Source organism: Nomia melanderi, chromosome 3, assembly GCF_051020985.1.
Source record: "Nomia melanderi isolate GNS246 chromosome 3, iyNomMela1, whole genome shotgun sequence".
Classification (NCBI taxonomy): domain Eukaryota; kingdom Metazoa; phylum Arthropoda; class Insecta; order Hymenoptera; family Halictidae; genus Nomia; species Nomia melanderi.
This window is the reverse complement of record NC_135001.1, coordinates 17,460,209-17,478,108: the sequence shown is the minus strand read 5'-3', so window position 1 is coordinate 17,478,108 and position 17,900 is coordinate 17,460,209. Positions and strand designations below refer to the sequence as shown.

The 17,900-nt window shown below is 31.6% G+C and overlaps 1 protein-coding gene across 1 annotated transcript in view; it reads right to left on the bottom strand.

Moving 5' to 3' along the window:
- dsb (scavenger receptor class B member debris buster) overlaps positions 1-15,957 on the bottom strand; it is a 71,838-nt gene extending 55,881 nt beyond the window's left edge. Inside the window, exon 1 of the mRNA XM_031981966.2 lies at positions 14,968-15,957. The gene's annotated coding sequence lies outside the window, so the exon portion shown is untranslated. The remainder of the gene's footprint in view (positions 1-14,967) is intronic.
- Between the last annotated feature and the right edge of the window lie 1,943 nt (positions 15,958-17,900).

The following is a 17,900-nucleotide window of genomic DNA, read 5'->3' as shown; positions in this document are numbered from 1 at the left end:
GGTTGTTTTGTAATCTATCAGCAACTTCAACTAATTTTTATAGTATTCCTAGCGAAAATTAGAAATGCTGTAACATTTCTTCGATCTTTTATTTCCCTTCTCAGCACAAAATTTGGATGTGCGGAAGTCGAATAATTTTAGGGTAGTTTCTTTATGATTCATTAAAATATTTAATGTTATAATTGGTACAATATTGGCTCCTACAGAGTACAGAGGGTTAAAATAGTAATTAAAATATAAAAACTTCAATTTAAATTATATTGAAAATGTAATTTTTTATTGCTTTTTTCTGTCGCCCTCAATTTTTTAATTATCTAATTCTGAAACCAGTTCAAGTTGCTAATACTAAGAATTAGTTGTTCAATAACTACAAAGATTTTCCTGCGAATTTTTCGAAAAATGTAATCCTATAGATTCTAATAGGTTATAATAACCATTCTATAGAATTTCATAAAATAATAGTTGAAAAATTGTTGAACCCTCTTAACTGGAATGATAAATATTTTTAAAAGTTTTATAAAAATTTGATCAATGTTTAATTAATTTGTAAAAAGTCGTTGAAAAAACTTTTTCTATATTTTCCTCTTTATTTGAAAATTAATGTGTCTTGAGATAAGATCTGATAAGATAAGATTATACTTTGCGATAACACGAACTCCAAAAGATTTTAAATAACCATAAAGACTATGTAAGCAATTATCTTACTAAATTAATTCTATGTTATGACAAATGATGCAATGAAGCAGTGACGCAACGGTAATTAACTGCCATTATATTTGCTAATTGCAAGTATTTACCTCCTAAATAGATAGGTTATATGTCAAATGCGATATAGATTGTCACTATTAATTTGTACCTTTAATTTAATTGTAGTTCATTTACAAGATTCGTGTATTAATGTCTTGAAATGCGATTACTGGTAACAATGATATGCTCTTCATGAACAAACAAGTAAAGAAAAACCTTAATTACAATCAGAACTATTAATCAACTTTTATATTAAATACTCTAACACTCGTTTTATTTTAATATTTAGTGATGAAATTAGTTAATTTAGTGATTATCTTTTAAAAATAGTAACTAAAGAGGAAACAAATGTAGTTTTGTGAATAGGCAAACAACCTTTATTTATTATTCATATTTGCCACAGAATAATAATAAATATGTTTTCTCATGACATTTACGAGAATATAATTAATATCATCACTGTCGATAATAAAAAAAGTGTATTTAGAAGCAGATGTTTACGCATATTGTGTGTGTACTTTTCCGCCATTTATGGAAATGCAATTTCTTTTGTGTTATACGTCGTTCACATATAGTTATGTCATATGTAATACGTAATTTGTGTTATGAAGATGAAGATAAACAAAAACATTGTTTTATAAAGTCGCTTAACATTATGCTTATTTTTTATTCCGCATACTTGAAGTATATGATTTCATAATAATTGTTCTGAATAACTTGGTTTTCTTCCATTAAAATCATTTAATTGTTCTGTTTGCAGTGAAATTCTCTTTTTATAGACATTCAAGCGTAAACATTCATTATGACTCTCTTTATATACAGTTCCAGAGAATTTAAAAGGAAACATCTACAAATTTTCATCTGCAAAGATGTTTTATTCTTTAATAATAATTCAGCTATATATTACTGTTTTTTACAGGAAATTCTTTTACGAATTATGTGTACATTCTTGCATGTGTTGAATTCGCATATAAACGAAAGCTTCTCGAAAATCTAAATAAAAGCAGAATTAAATATCATCTCTGGAATCTGTGGGTGAGATATTAATCAAACAATATATTAACGCTTTACACTCGAGGGCTCCAGAGCAGAGCAATTTAAAATTTATCATTACAAACCGTCAAATTTTCTCATTAAATATATTATAACATTTATATCTATAATCGATAAAAAATAGTAAAATATATCTATGTCCTCTGTTTTCATGCGCGTATTATTTATTTATATGTTAATATGCCATATCTATTAAAACTGCTTCGAGTTGATGGTAACATCAGTGAGAACAAGCTTTGTGTGTAAAGATTTAACAATAAAGGAAGACCTATCCGTAGTCCGACTGAGTTCGTTGAGAATTTTAAATTGCCAAGCTAAACTGAATGAATTATCATAAATTGTCGTCACTAATATAGGTGTTGATACAATTTTTAGCTTCAATCGAAAAACAGTGCAGTTTCTTTTAATAAGTGTGTAGCAATCATAAACGTAAAGGTCGGTTAACTACTTCACAGTTCGTAATAATTAAGAAACATCTAATATCTTAAATTTCGTATTTAGCTGGTGTATCATCACGCATACTTAACTTAACTGTTGGCCCAATCGAACGTCTAATTTGCATCGCGCATTAGCATCCGTCCATGCTACCGTCTCACGGTAAATTATACGCTGAGTTGCAGTAACTATCTGAGCTGATGTGCACACAGCATTACAGCCTTCCATGGAACTTGTGTCCCTGTGTGCAGCGATGGAAATAAAACGTCTCGCAGTAACGTTACGGACCATTTCGCACAAAATTACGGGTATACCGATACTCAGCATATCCTAAACTCCCGACTGATCGTGTGTTAGCAGATATTACAATACAAAGTATCTGATAACAAACGATACAAATAAAGACCATCACTGCTCACGTCGATTAACACACATCGCAAAAGGAGAACATACACTCGGTGTGTTCATTCCGTTGTTTTTCAGATGACTAGTACCGAAACGAATATTTATGTATTTTGAAATTAACTTTAAATGTTTCTCCGATATGCGCCAAGTAAACTGAATGATCAAACATCAATCTTACGAGTGTATCATAAATAAATGGTACATTTAATTTATTTTGGAAAGTATAATTAATAACAGATTGATTCAACCTTCAAAATTAAACAGCTGTTAAAATAAAATAAACCTTTAACCCTTTGCGATCGGCAGATTTTTCTGGTGGCGGTATCAACTAGTCAAATATATATTCTTAAAGTTATTTTTCTATAGGTGGTTTCTCATAAATATATGGATATTAAAATACACAGATTATTTCTTAAAGTTAATGTATTTTGTTGAATACGAATATTGTAGAAAAGAATAAATATTTACAAAACCTCTCGATCATAAAATAACACTCTGCTCATGAAAAGAGACTACGCCGCCATATTAGCGACGCCGATTTTGAAAACAGACGTTAAACGTAGCCACTGCGGCGGCACCGGTCGCAAAGGGTTAATTTAAAGATACAAGCGTAGTATCTAGAATTCTTAGTGTAGGTTAAGGTATTTTTAAGAAGAGTGTATGTAAGAATGAGTGTGAGTGAAGGATAGGTCGTAGAACGGTCGAGGGAAAGCGGCCTGCACAACGTCGCGGACCCAAGATTGCAGGGCCAGCTTTCCAGGGGTGCATCCGAGTCTTTGTGATGAGTGCGAGTGAGAAGAATGCTTATGGGGGAGACAATGATTTTTGGGAGAGAATTCCTGTAAGAAAGTTACGGGAAGAGAGTCGTGTGTTGGCCTCCGTGGCATTGAGTTGCACTTTTTACGTGTTGTCCGTGTTGTCTCCATATTTTATATTTTGACCATAGTTTTAGCTTTATTTTATTAAATACATATATTTATTCCTAGCTCTTAATTACTCAAGACCCACCCTTTCATTATTTATACTATAGTAACACTATAGTATTAGTATAGAATTATAATAGACACGTGTTGTCCGTGTTGTTTCCATATTTCATATTTTGACCACAGTTTTAGCTTTATTTTATTAAATACATATATTTATTCCTACCTGTCGATTCCTCAAGATCTACTCTTTCATTATTTATACTATATTAGCACTATACAAGTATATTTTGTAAGAAAAGATGAAAAGATATGTCCATGTATTCAGCGATTGGAAAAGGGTCTCAAATACCTTGCTTTAGTAAATAAGTCAAGATTTAAATGAAAGAAAATGGACTCTAATGTAATTTGTTTAATTCAGATTAAATCGGATCCATTTAACAATTAAGTTGTTTGTACTCTGATAATCATAATGTGGCTGTCAACCCTATACAATTGCACGCACGCAACGCCTGCGTTACGCAGACCGGAACGTCCAGCGATCATTGACGTTGAGGTTCATCTACCGACGTCACGTCGCGCGGAACTGTTTTATTTTCTCGATACTGAATAAATTCTCCGTTGTAGTTTCCTTTGACGGTTTCCGTGTAAAAAGGTCCGTCTTATTTCATGGTGTAATTGGATGTTGCTCCGGTTTTTTGTGTTTCAGAACAAACAGAAATATCTGAAGACGTTAGTACGCGAAGGATATTCATTTCGAAAATTGTTTAAACTAATCTGAATATTCACAGTATTATAAAATCATGTATCATTCTGTTTAGGACGGTCTATAAAATCTGCAAAAAATAAATAAATTCACATTATATAGTTCTTCGAAATGTATTAATTATTTTGAAATTTAAATATTTAATTTCTCCTCAATATTACATGTCTCTAAAATTCTGATTAATGGAGAATAATATTCTTTAGATTTATCCTTTTGAATGAATAAAAGCTTAACATTTATTGGACACTTAAATACATATTTTATAGTAATAATTATTATTCGACACAAAATATCTACAAATTATATTTTTGTATTGTTGACAAGAAACTTGTTTACCTAATGTTATAAGTTTTAGTATCTATAGCATTGATAAACTTCAAATTTGTATTGAAACTTTTTCACTAAATACTTTCATGTTGTAAAAAGCGTCATATTATAAAGTGTACATACTGATGCACAGAAGTTACACAGAACGAGAAGACAGAAATTCCTTGCATTGTAGGCAAGAGTAATACGGAAGTACCTGCGGTTTTAATGCGAAACCGCAGCCCCTATAAATCTTACGAATGTCAGTTTCGTACAGATAATACTCTAAAATGTCAATATTAACTCTATACGTATATGTTAATGATATAAAATGAGTTAAAGAAAAAAATGCATGGAATCTAAATTATGTAAAATAAGAACATAATGTATAAAAGTTAAATGTACTTTCTTAAATTACAATGAAATTAAATCATTTTCATTGACATATCATATTTCAATATGATCATTATGAATTTTAGTAATTAGTAGCATCCAAATCTTTCTATCAATTAAAATTTTGAAAATATGAACAGAATCCTTGGATTAAAATAACAAATATACTTTATTAATAAATGTTATAGAAACACTACACTTTGGACATTTTACAAACTTCTCCTCCTCCAATGCAGTCTGGTGAATTTTGTACTTTACTCCGGGGAATTTCCTATAAGTGCATAAGAATCCACAGTCTGGTAATTACTAATGAGATTGACATTTCCTTTGAAATTCAGTTCAGAGACATAACACAATTAGCATCATTTCAAATCAGTTCACTGCACTTATAAAAAAGATCTGCGCCAGCTACCGAGAATGATTTATCACTATTCATAGATGAAGATTGTCGTTTTTTGGCGTGGAAAATTGTCGCACGCTTGCAAAAACTTCAGTTCCGCGAAGCTGCTGCACGAGGAAGTCGATATAGCATTAGTAAGCGAAAATATTCAAATTTTTGCTATAATTCTCGACTTCGAAGAACCTCGAACTTCCCGAGCTCCGTGGAACTGAATTTTTTGCAAGCAATTTTCAAATATATATATTTTGTTTTTTTTTTAATCATTCCGTTATATAAATTTTATGTAAAACGACGTTAATGTAATGTGTGAAATATATCAACAAATTAATATAATACTTAACACATTATATTAACGTCATTTTACATAAAACTCATATAACAGAATGATTGAAAAAATGCATAATGCATAATAAGTACAACAAGTTACTAATTATTAATCAGTTTCATTTAATGAACTTTCACAAACTGTTATACGAGCAAAAGGAAAATTCATTAGGAATCGTTGAAACTTGTGCACTCATTGCAACGCACATACATATACATGCGTTTTTAAATTATGGCTTTAATTAAAATTTGTGGAAAGTACATATCGTTATATCATATTTTATTTATATATTATTTATCATCAATAATATGTATGTATTAATAAATAACACTACAGTCTTACAGAAAGAAGAATTCATTTCAATTTCATGTTGTGTATTTGCATACGCAATACCATTTTAATTACATATTTTTATTTGCATTATTAATGACACGAGGAAATTGTAATTTATTACTTTCAAAATAAATCAAAGTATTTATAAGAAATTCCATAAAATTTACATATAATACGTAATAATTAAAGTGTGGAATTGTTTGTCTTTAGGTAACTTTAATTAACAAATCTCGATATAAGAAAACTTTATTCGAGCTATTGAATACATACGTTTTTATTTAACTATATTGTTTCTATTACGCTATAAACTTTTATACGTGTGTCTTCTTAAAGAATATACGTTCTATATCATACAATATATTCATAAAAATTTCATTTCATTAACAACAATAAACAAAAATGGTTTAAAGAATTCATTTCAGTGAAGACTTTCGTCATACCAGTGGAAGGGGACATAATTGCCGTTATTTAATTTGATTCTCATGCTTCGTGTTTGCGAAATTCCCAGATACTCGATGATCTCTTTCATCAGTGAGCAATTCGTTTGTTTGATCCTGCATTCGCGTGACTTTGTAATACCGAATAAAATAGTCTTTTTCTAGAAAGCAAAGGTGTTTAGTAAGAACTCTCAATACTTCAGCTCGCTTTTTATTTGCGTAGCTATGCTGACCAAGCTGTATATTTTCTTATAGAACTATTTGGAAGGTATCATTCAAAGTATACGTTATTCGTAGTGTTAATATTTGATATTTTACTTTACTAACACAATAAACTAGATATATAAATATTTGATATTTATTAAATATTTAAATAGTTATTTAAATGTCATTAAATAACTAAGTTATCGACTTAGTTCATTTAATTTGTTGCACTATTTCACGAATACTAGCATAATTGTATGTGATATTAAAATAAGTAGCATAAAATACTAGCATAAAGATATGTGATACCTAATAATTTAGTTAATTTAATTTTTTTGAAGTATTGCATCAATGCTAGCGTTACATTATTCAGAACAACTATTAAAAATTCTATGAAATAAAAGGGGTTAACATTATATAAACGTTGGCCAATTATTACTTACTAATTATTCAAATTTTTGCTTATTCATCTCTGCGTTTCAGATTACATAAGAAGGGTACTTCACAATGTCAGGAACCACTTTGTCTAAAAATATGAATGGTCCAAAAACGTCTCGCGTTGCCAAAATACTTCAAAAAAAAAGAGAAAGTTTAGTTTCTTTTTTTTTAATGCTGGGTATGTTACTCTACCTTTAACATCTTTCATCTTTATTTATGTAATGTTATTTTAGTGACATTCTCGCGAACAGTTACGAAATGGTATCCATTACTTAAATCATTAACTACGTCAGATACATCAGTGTCATTTAGCAGTCTGTCGCGAAAATGAATTGACATTTTCAATTTAATTAAAATGCCGTTCCGTATGTGAATCTGCACTGTGTTTTAACATTTTTAATTGCGTGATAAGAGCATACAAAATGTATACAGCAAAAACATACGGATTTTTTCAGTTTAAGTAGATTCCTGAAGTGACAGATTCCTTGAGTTATTATTCTTCTATGTAAATTTTGTTGGCAGTTTAGGTTTTATTGACACTAGATTTAAGATCATTTACTGTGCAGTTTGTTCTACCATTCTTAGAACAATTCATATTCGTTCACTTAGATCTTGGAAATTACAGACTTAAAAGTAGATACTTAGAGTACATATTCATGTAACTGCATCAATCAAAAACAACCACATTTACCAAATAATATTTAATAATTACTAATAAATCACTCAAAGCGACGCGTACCGTAAATCTAGCGTTAAAATCCGGTTGCGCAGAATGATGTTAATTTGTACTGTATTTTATTATGTTTTTTGCGTAAAAAGAACATATAGAAAACATTCTAGGTTTATATAACGAGAAAAGACACAGTCTCTTTCAATTCGAAAAATTTTTATTGTCCCCTGATACTTAAAAGAGTGAAGTGAAAAGGAGAAAGTGTAACCTAGATGAAATGTACATTAAGACGGTTCATATAACACTATCTTCGTTATTTTATAATTTATGTCAATGACTTTCATATAGAAAAATAAGCAAGACCAGAATATAATCATTTTTATAACATACAGATAAATAGTATGTTTAAAAAAATGTCTCTAGACGATAAGTCAATAGAAATGTGTATTTAACAATTTGTCAAACACAGAAATTAAGGCGTACTTATTTTATTATTACAAGCAATTAAGTATTTTTCTTTTTAATAACAAAGTTACTTTACGAATGACTTGTGACGTAAATCTCAATAATGCGTAATTCAAAGCACAACGGAAACTTCAACGGAGAGGAAGCTCTTGAAAATGCAGAACATTATCATCCTTTTCTGATTAACATCGGCCGTTTACCGTAACGTTAAAGTGATTGACAGTGACTGGACTACACTGAGATTGAACTTGCCCTAAATATCAGAGAACAGTTCTAGTAGTTCGACTCAACGTACCGTGTAATAATAGTGGCGCAAAACATGCTCGACTGGAACAATAAGCAGGAAAGTGTGCTTCGATAGTTTCTTATAAAATCACCGCAAAACAGTATAATGATTCGCTACTGTCGTCAGATACTGTTACACGTGCAAGAGCAAGAAGTATTCTACAAATAACGTTATTTCAATTAAATTGAACACTTACAAGTGTAATTAGTTGTGAATTAAGTGACTGCGCAAGATTATTAACGTTAAAATTACCGAGCAATCAGAGTGACTTATTTCCAACTTTTTTGTAAAAATTAGAGCAATACGTTTCTTCAAATTCGAACGGTTCTCCTAGTTTGTATCTGTGCAAATACACGGATTCAAATGGAAATCTTTCGCAAAAATACCTTGATCATTTAAATATTTGCAAAGTAAACATTCTGAGATGGGTCAATTTGAGCTGTCGGTAGTTTTAGTGCCAAAAGAATATTACTGTACTTCAGATTACTATCTACAGCACTCAACAGTTTTAAAACTCGTCAAATAGGATTCGATAATTTCGAAAGCGTTTCTATTTGTGTTAACACTTTGACTGTCATGTTATTCGAGTTCTAGTGACACAGATTTTTGTATAAATTCAGAAACCAATTTTCTCGACAGCGTATCGAACAAACGGGATTTTGTTGGATTTATGAAATGCGAGAAGGTTAAAAGAGCAATTATAATGAAAAATCATGATTTTGTAGTTTATATTCATTAAAAAAATTATTTCTACTTTATGGGATTCTGATAACTGCTAATTTAGTAATTAACATTAAAACTACCTTGCATTTGATACGATCAATATGTAATCTTTATAAAAATTATAACAATAGATTTCTTCTCAGTTTCCTAATATATTTATTATAGTATTCAAGTAAAACTGTTCATTTCTAAAATAAAAAATTCTTGACAAAACTTCTTTATCGTTAATAATTGTTAAGTTATAATTAAATTATAACTTAGTAAAAAAGGAAAAGAATTTGATACTTATTTTGTGTCTACGTTTAATCCAAAGGCTAAAGATTGTCAATAGACAAGTAATATTTAAATGATATATTAAATATAAAGAAATAATATTTAGATTTGTCGAATTCATTGTAAAATTTCCATCAACAGCCTTAGCGAACCGAATAAGATCTCCCAATTTTTACTTAGCAACGCATTGCCTTTTATTTTCTTTATGCCACCTTTTAATATTTAGCAAGTCTTGAACTGGTGTTGCTTGCGATTCATCAAGTACCTTTTCTGCTTTCATAAAATAAGGTTTTTAGCTAAATCAGATGAATGAGTTCAATTACAGTTAAATAGACAGGTTATAGTTATAGTTCTTTTTAAGTGGTTGCCCAAGTGTTAAATATCAATAATCGAAGTACGAGAACTAAGACCCATGATTTCGAGTTCTATTATTAACGTATAAAACTGTTCTCTTTATATTCGTAGAAAGACAATACTGCAAAAGTTTCGCATCATACTGGAAAAGTATGCGCGCAGCGTTTAATCGCGAGGAAATTTTACTTGAACTTTATGGTATTCGGTAAGGTGAAAGGTTGTATCTTGTGACCTCTTGTGTGTGACACGTAATAGTAGCGTGGTGTGAAAATCTCGCTATACGAAATTCAGTTCCTGAACGAATGACATGAATCTCATGAAAACACGTTTATTTTAGAAATTTCCCAGAAAACCTACCTTCTTAACACTAGATTCACGGAACGAGCCAACTTGGCTGATATTGACTTTTATAAACATTATTTGGTAAATGTTCGAATTCTATCTTTAAACCTCCAGTTTCTAAAATCCAAACGAACAAATATCGATTCCTCTAAAAGCGATGGCAATCAATCTTTTAACTCGTTTTAGGTATAATTCTTTAAAATTAAATCGCTCTTTTCTATTTATCGATTCTTCCCTGTCCTTTTTATCTCACTGTATTATCGGAAATAGATTATCCCCGTTGCTTTGTCAACAAGTTTATACAATACATGGTATAAAATACGAGTCGCATTAATATGATTACCTTTAATTATAAAATTGGAAATTAAGAGTGCAACGGTCAAACGATTGTCAGTGCACGGTGATGTCTTGAATATGCGTTTCAACATTTAAACTCATTACTTCGCAGTAAGAGAATCAATTTTTCGTTCGACTCCATTATGGAATAAGACAGAAATATTTTGCTTGTTTGAAATACTTTATTACCGATTATTAGTAGGCGAGCGGCATCGATGTCGTGTTTTTACCCTGTGGTACTTAATCCACGAGTATGGATAACGATAAGAAATAAGTCAAACGATGCAAAGGTAAGTCAAACGGGATTGTTACCCATCAATAACATTTCTCAATTAAATTTAATAACTTCTTAATAACAGCTTTACCAGTTTACGTTTCAATTAGACTTGATAATTTAACAGTTCATTGCTAAAAAGAAATGGAAGGAAATATTTCATGCAGTTTGTTGCATCCTTTGACGGCGAAACAGGCATATAAAATCAGTAATTGATTTTCACTAAGATTCATTGAATGAACCAAAATCAATCAACCTTTCGCGGAAGTATTTCAAGTACTTAACGTGTTAATCGTAAATATTACAACAATAACAATGATAAAAGTAATAAAATAATTTTTGCCTGGCATTGGACTCAGCAAGTAAAAGTGGCATGTCGCTTATATGGGGATAAGGATTAAAATCTGTAAGATTTTACAATATTAAGAAAGTAACAGCTGTGATAGATCGCAACGATTTATTTTCGATTTCATCGAATAAATTATTCCGGTTTTACGAGACTTTTATTAGTTCCCATTCGGCAATCGACGAGTTAATAACTTCGAGATGACCGTAGGAAATATGACGATCTCGGGCATACCGATAGAACGTGAACTTATGGGCTGTATTACAGTCACCTGTCCCAAATGACCTAGTAACCGATTCTTACTTGAAAGTACTCTGCACACGGTTCACGAAAATGCATGTTATCGGATACGATCGAGTCATAAGACGCCTAGGAAAAGAAATATCGTCAACCGATCCACCTTTGCGGAAGTATTGCAAGGCTGCACTGCAGAAGAAACCAGTTCAGTACAGATGCAGATGCACCGTTGCGAGAATCTTGAGCCGACTCTAAGCCGCGTAGCATCATCTCGAAGAGTTCAATATGTAAAATATACATCTTCTTGAATGTATTTCAAACAGAATGCTATAAATATATTTTTTTTATTCCATTTCCGTCTATCTATGGTCATCCCATAGAGTAAGTACTTTGATCTACATATACATATATTCTCGTATGGTATAGTAGTTATATACATATATGTATTGAATATCTAACGGCTTACTTTTAAAAATAATAAATTATTTATTATAATATAAATGTTACGCATAGTAATGTGTAAATAGTTGTTTAAATATATTTCAAAAGGAATGTTATAAAATTGTGCGAATTATATTTATTATATTTATTATAATTAAATATTTATTAAAATAGATATAATATTATTTAATATTACATGGATTATACGTATTTATTGTAACTATTAATAATATTATAAGTACATATAACTTCTTCGATTATAATTCTGCCACTAATATAAGTTTCAAACTGATACAGAAAAAAAATATTCTATGGCCCTGTATCCGATCTGCCTCTAATTTGCAACATTAAAGTCTTGAAAGATCATAATTTATATCGACGTAAGACAAATTCATTGAGATCTTTGACTTAAGAATTCATACACGGTTTCAGATTTTAGAAAGGTTCGATCACGTTTCTATCGAGAAACCTTATTCCATACTTATTTCTACTAGAACTTTATTTAGATTCTATTTAAGATTTTCAAATCACCAAAAGTCTCGTAGACCACTTTCTTTCATTTCCTATTTAAATTCCTGTGCCCATTCCTGTACCTATTAGTCTTATCAGAATCCGTCAGTTCCAGTATAACTTGACATACATTATACGCGATGACCAGCTACTTCACTAGGGTCGCCGAAACTTTGACACTGAAGATGAATTTCCTTCGCTAACCGCGAAACCCGTTAAGTCGTGCCGTTACCTCATCCTTCAAATTTTTTCGACGTGTTTGCTTTTATTATGAACCTGTTGCTCGAGAAGTGCACTTTACTGATAAACGAATCATTCATTCGTTCAACCGACTAACTCCTTAAAACGCACAGGTAGATCGATGTAACGAAATTACTTGATTAAAGAACTAATTAAGCATGATAACACTAACATTTGGGAACATTGTAAAAATATAACGAACACGTTGAATGTCGCACAATGTCATCGAGAAAAATACACGAAATGGAGAAAATATAATATCGAATCATTCGATTGAATTACATTACGATTATTGCAGGTTCGTCGAGCTGAATGTCACCGCGTTAGGTAGAATTATTTATAATATAGAAATTTTTTCGTTTAATTGTGTGAACTATAGTAATTGGATTCGGCTGGAGGTCACCGGTAACCTCCATGGCATTCGACGTGTGAACAAGTCAAATGGTAGAAGTCTTATAAGTGAAGTTTTAAATATTTGACATTGGCATTGGAACTTCGATAAAAATACCCCTTTTTACAGTTTATTATGTTATTGCACAATTATCCATAAATACAAACAAAATGAAATTGTAAGAAAAATATTTTCCAAATTATTTACCCATTGAGATTCGAATGCATTCGAACGTCTAAAATGATATAGAAAACTAATGTTGTAATTAAAACTGTTGTACGATATATTCGAATATGATGAGATTACTGCTTTCCGTTGTATTCCATCATAAGCGTTTAAGAAATGATCCTAAAGCTGATATCAGAATATTTAACAACACAATGGCACAAGGAAATGATTCGATTCGTTGAAACGTACCAAAACGTTCTCGTTGTTGACAAAACTGTAAGGTCAGATGCTCTGGCAAAGTACACATTTGTCAGCAATTAAAGACAACCACCACTGAAGCACCATGGTAGCAGAAATTTGATCTCTTTAATAACCTCTGTAAGAAGTGAATACAGTGAAAAAGACATTTAACAAAAGAATATGCAAATCATTGTTAATGTGTGTATTCTTCAAAATAGTTATTGCTGTGTCAACTTTTAATAAGGATATTTTAATGTATTATGCATGTGTTTTAACGTATTAGAGGATACCTGAATATTAGTTCCATCTGATTAGCCTATGAGAAAGGAGAAGTGTCGCGAAGAGAAATATTAAACGCAAAAATTAATTTTTTCAATTCAATATTTTGTTGTCGTTATCCTTTATCTCTTATTTTTTGTATGATAACTCTATTCCATCATTTAGGAGAAAGTAGAAAATTTCAGAATGGCGAAATAAGTTATGAACTTAAAAAAGATTTTTAGTTGATTAAATGCGATAGCATCAAATTGTTTTCTATATTTTCTGTAAAGTGTTAGAACATATGCAGCGTAAGAATAAAAATATATAACGATTATAAATAAATGAAATAATTGATTTTTAAGTTATAAATCTAGATGTTCACACATTAATTCGTTAACGTTTATAAACAAATTTAAACATAGTTTATTACGAATCATTGTCTTATCTGATTATCTGTGATTAATTGATACGTACCAAAAATAGAAATAAGATTTCGTACGAGCTTAATCACTTATTCGACATTATTACAACAGTAATGATGCCACTGCATTAATGACACCGTTGCCAATACGTCACAACGATAAGAAACGTGACACAATTGTTATTTGAGTCGTTCACAGGTTAAAGTGATTAGCTCCACTTTTTCGAATGTTCCCAAACTCTAGAGCTAAAGCACTTAATTACTTATTTACGATAGCAGTATCAACAAATTTTTCTATTGTTCATTTTCCAGAGGGAATTCTTTCGACATATACATGCCTCGCTTGACACTAGATTTACGGACGTCTAGCGAACACTTCATTATGGTGTTTCCAGAAAAATATGAGTATATCCACATTGATTTTGGAAAATACACCCTCAAAACCAGAGAATTGAGATAGATCAGAATCAACTTAATCTTTTACTAAACAATCTTCATGAAATTTAACCCCTGCTTCTATAATACCGTGTCCGACTGGTCACGAAAATTTATAATCGAATTTGACAAGTCTAACTGTCACTCGTTTATTCTGAATATAAATGAAATATTGCTTGTCCAATTAATCCGTAACTTTTATAGTAAACGTAAACACAGAATAACCATAAAAAAATCCGAGAATCCAGAAATCATAGGTTGAAAGATTAATATCTGTCAAATTGTCGTCCAGAACAGTTTTTCCCGCGTGATCGTGTTCCTCGACCTAGCTGACACAACGTCCACATTCCTGAGCGTTTTCAAATAAGAAATTATTCAAATTTACTTACATAAGGTCGCTGACAGACGCAGCCGATATGCTCGCACAGCCGGGTTCATTAACTGACCAGTAAAATCCGTCTTTATATAACGCACAACAGTTTCGTGGTGTCCAGCGAATGGAAGAAAGAAAAGCACGCGGGACAAGTTTCTATATCAGCAAGGTGCTACACGCACGTTTCATCGGTCGTTCGCAATTAGAATACGATTGTTATTTCCCTTGTCCAGCAGTATTCTTCTGACATACGTATCTCTTCTTCGACAACTTCTTTCCAGGTTGAAAGAAAGCGCGCTGACCGCGATTAATCTGTTCCTTTCCGGCAGACGGTTAATCACTGTCCATGCTGATAAGAGATCGCACCAACTATCGATCCTTGCGTGCTTTCCTTCCAGCAGTCAACACCAAAGCAAACAATTTTCACGGTTTTTCAAATCGTCGATCAACTCGGTGAATTACGGTCAATGATAAAATGTCACTCAATCGACAGATCCTAACGACGTTTCGATAAGACCGACGAATCCCTCGATTCCCTCTCGAATTTCCTCGTAACTCGACAATTCTCTCGGCTGTTGTTCGTCGTTGTTATTCTTCCCGAAGAGAATTCGAAGGAATCGTTCGTGGAGTACGATTTATCGGGCGACCGACTGAATTCGATACGAATAAACAGTCGGAGTCAGTGAAAACTTAGCCTGTCTAGTATCGAAATTCGCGCACCATAGGCAACGGGTGACGACCGAACGGATGTCCGCTCGTTCCCGAAAGCTCAACTGACCGGGCTCGAAGGTGAGTCTCCAGATCCCGCGCGTGTTCTTCGGTCTTGTCGAATCAGCAAGTGAATGAGGAGATAGTAGAACGGTAGTGCAGCGTGGACCACGGTAACGAGAACGCAGTGCCCACCAGCCGGCTGAAGAAAGTGGTAGGGACACGGGTAAACGTACGTCCTCAGGAACGTCTCGCCGTCGAACCTCCTCGTCTCACGCCGGCCTCTCCTTCAAAAAAATGAATGACTTCTGTCGTTCAACTCTGCTGACTAAGTGTACTATCAAGGTACACCGATATCGGGTGGAAATTCCACCGGCTCGGACAAAACCTGGTTTCCATTGTGTTCCAATTGCTTCTTGCCTTTGGCGGACAGACGCGCCATTTGCAGCTGCTTCGAACGTCTTTTTTCATAGTTTTGATTCGCTATTTTTAAGATTGCGCTATGGAAAAAGGTAGATTATATTGTGTATTTTTCAAATACGACTCGCCGTTGGGTAAGAGGATTGTTGGAAAATGGAGACGTTCGGAGTTGTAGTTGTTGTGAGAAATAATGTGAATATATAGTGAAATATTAGAGGAATAGGAATATAGCGGTAAAATAAACTATTTCACTGGTTCTGACCACTTGGAATACTAGTTCTTGTTGCACTTTCAAACTGGTGCTAGTAGTTCCAGATACCTTGAAAATTTAACTGAAAAGTTACAGACAGTGTAAGATAAGTAAATCAACTGGTATTCATAGATACATTAATTTCCACTTTTATGAATAAATCTGAACGACCTGAATAAATTTCCATTAATTTTTACTTTCCATGATTCTTTTGGTTTCATTTCGGTTAATTCGGATATTTGATTAAATCGTTCAAGGACGTTAATTGATATCAGTATTCTGTATCATGTTCCACAAATATAGAGGGCTAAATATCGCTATCGAGCTATGACAATGTGTCAAAATATATTTCTATTATATTATCGTTTTTTGAATCTATTTCAGATATTCTGTAAATTTAATAGATTAAAATTCAGAGCTATCATAAAAAGAATAAATTTCAAACAATTTTTATAAATCTGGTTTCATAAAAAAATACACGAATGTTTCTCATCGTTTAATTAAGTAGGCGAAATTACTCTTCTGTTAAAAGGCAATAATATAATTAGTGAAAAAAGATATCGAACTTGTGTTTCATATATGCGAATTTTTAATAGAATTCATTTAACAAAGACCGTTTCAAATTAGAAAGTAAATATATGGTATTCGATTATTTTGTCTTATACGATTATAGGTCGCGAATGTTTTAACCCGATTCCACGCAAATGTTTACACCAGATTAGAAAACCGAGATTCTCCTCTTTAATTTCTTATTAGAAGATTAAGCTGCACAAATGAACATTTATGATAATTTATTAAATTACTCTTATAATTTATACCAACTAGATTTATATATATAATAATATACATATAGTTAATATTATTATTAATATATCGTATATCGTGAAATTCTTGAAGCAAACGTCAAGTTAACTTCTTCCACGTTAACTTCACTTGAAAATACGCACATAATGTATAAATCAAAATACATGTCATCTTGTTACAGATAGTGTAATTAAAATTAGAAATGAAACAAAGGAAAGTAAGATTTTGAAGAAGTTAATTACTTGTCTCCGTGTTTGTTAGATTTTCTGTGAATATTCGCTTCGAATTTGTTGCGTGAAACTTGTCAAATGCAGATTAAAATAATCAAATTTTCACGCAGATCGTTAACGAAACATTTGCTTATAATATGATGCTACATATTCTAAGGAATGAAATATGTAATACCTAGTATTTGTTGTATTATACTGTATTATACTGTACCTAGTATTTCATACGATTAATACTTAAACGAATTAAGTATTAATCGTATGACATGCTAGGTACACCTAACGTTAACACTAAAATTAGAGAGCAGTTGAATTAACTTTTTGAAATTCCTCTGTATAAACTCCAAGATTGCATCTACTGAGACTTTAATTGATTTACAATTCGGTTTTCATTTTCCTAAATCAATTTCTTTAACAATTTCTCCGAGAAACATCTGTAATCTGTTTAATAATTGCAAAAGGAAGACATCAAGAATGGGTTATATTGACCCACGTAGTTTCAGCGTTAAACACTGTCGAACGAGACTGTTCGTTGTCGGC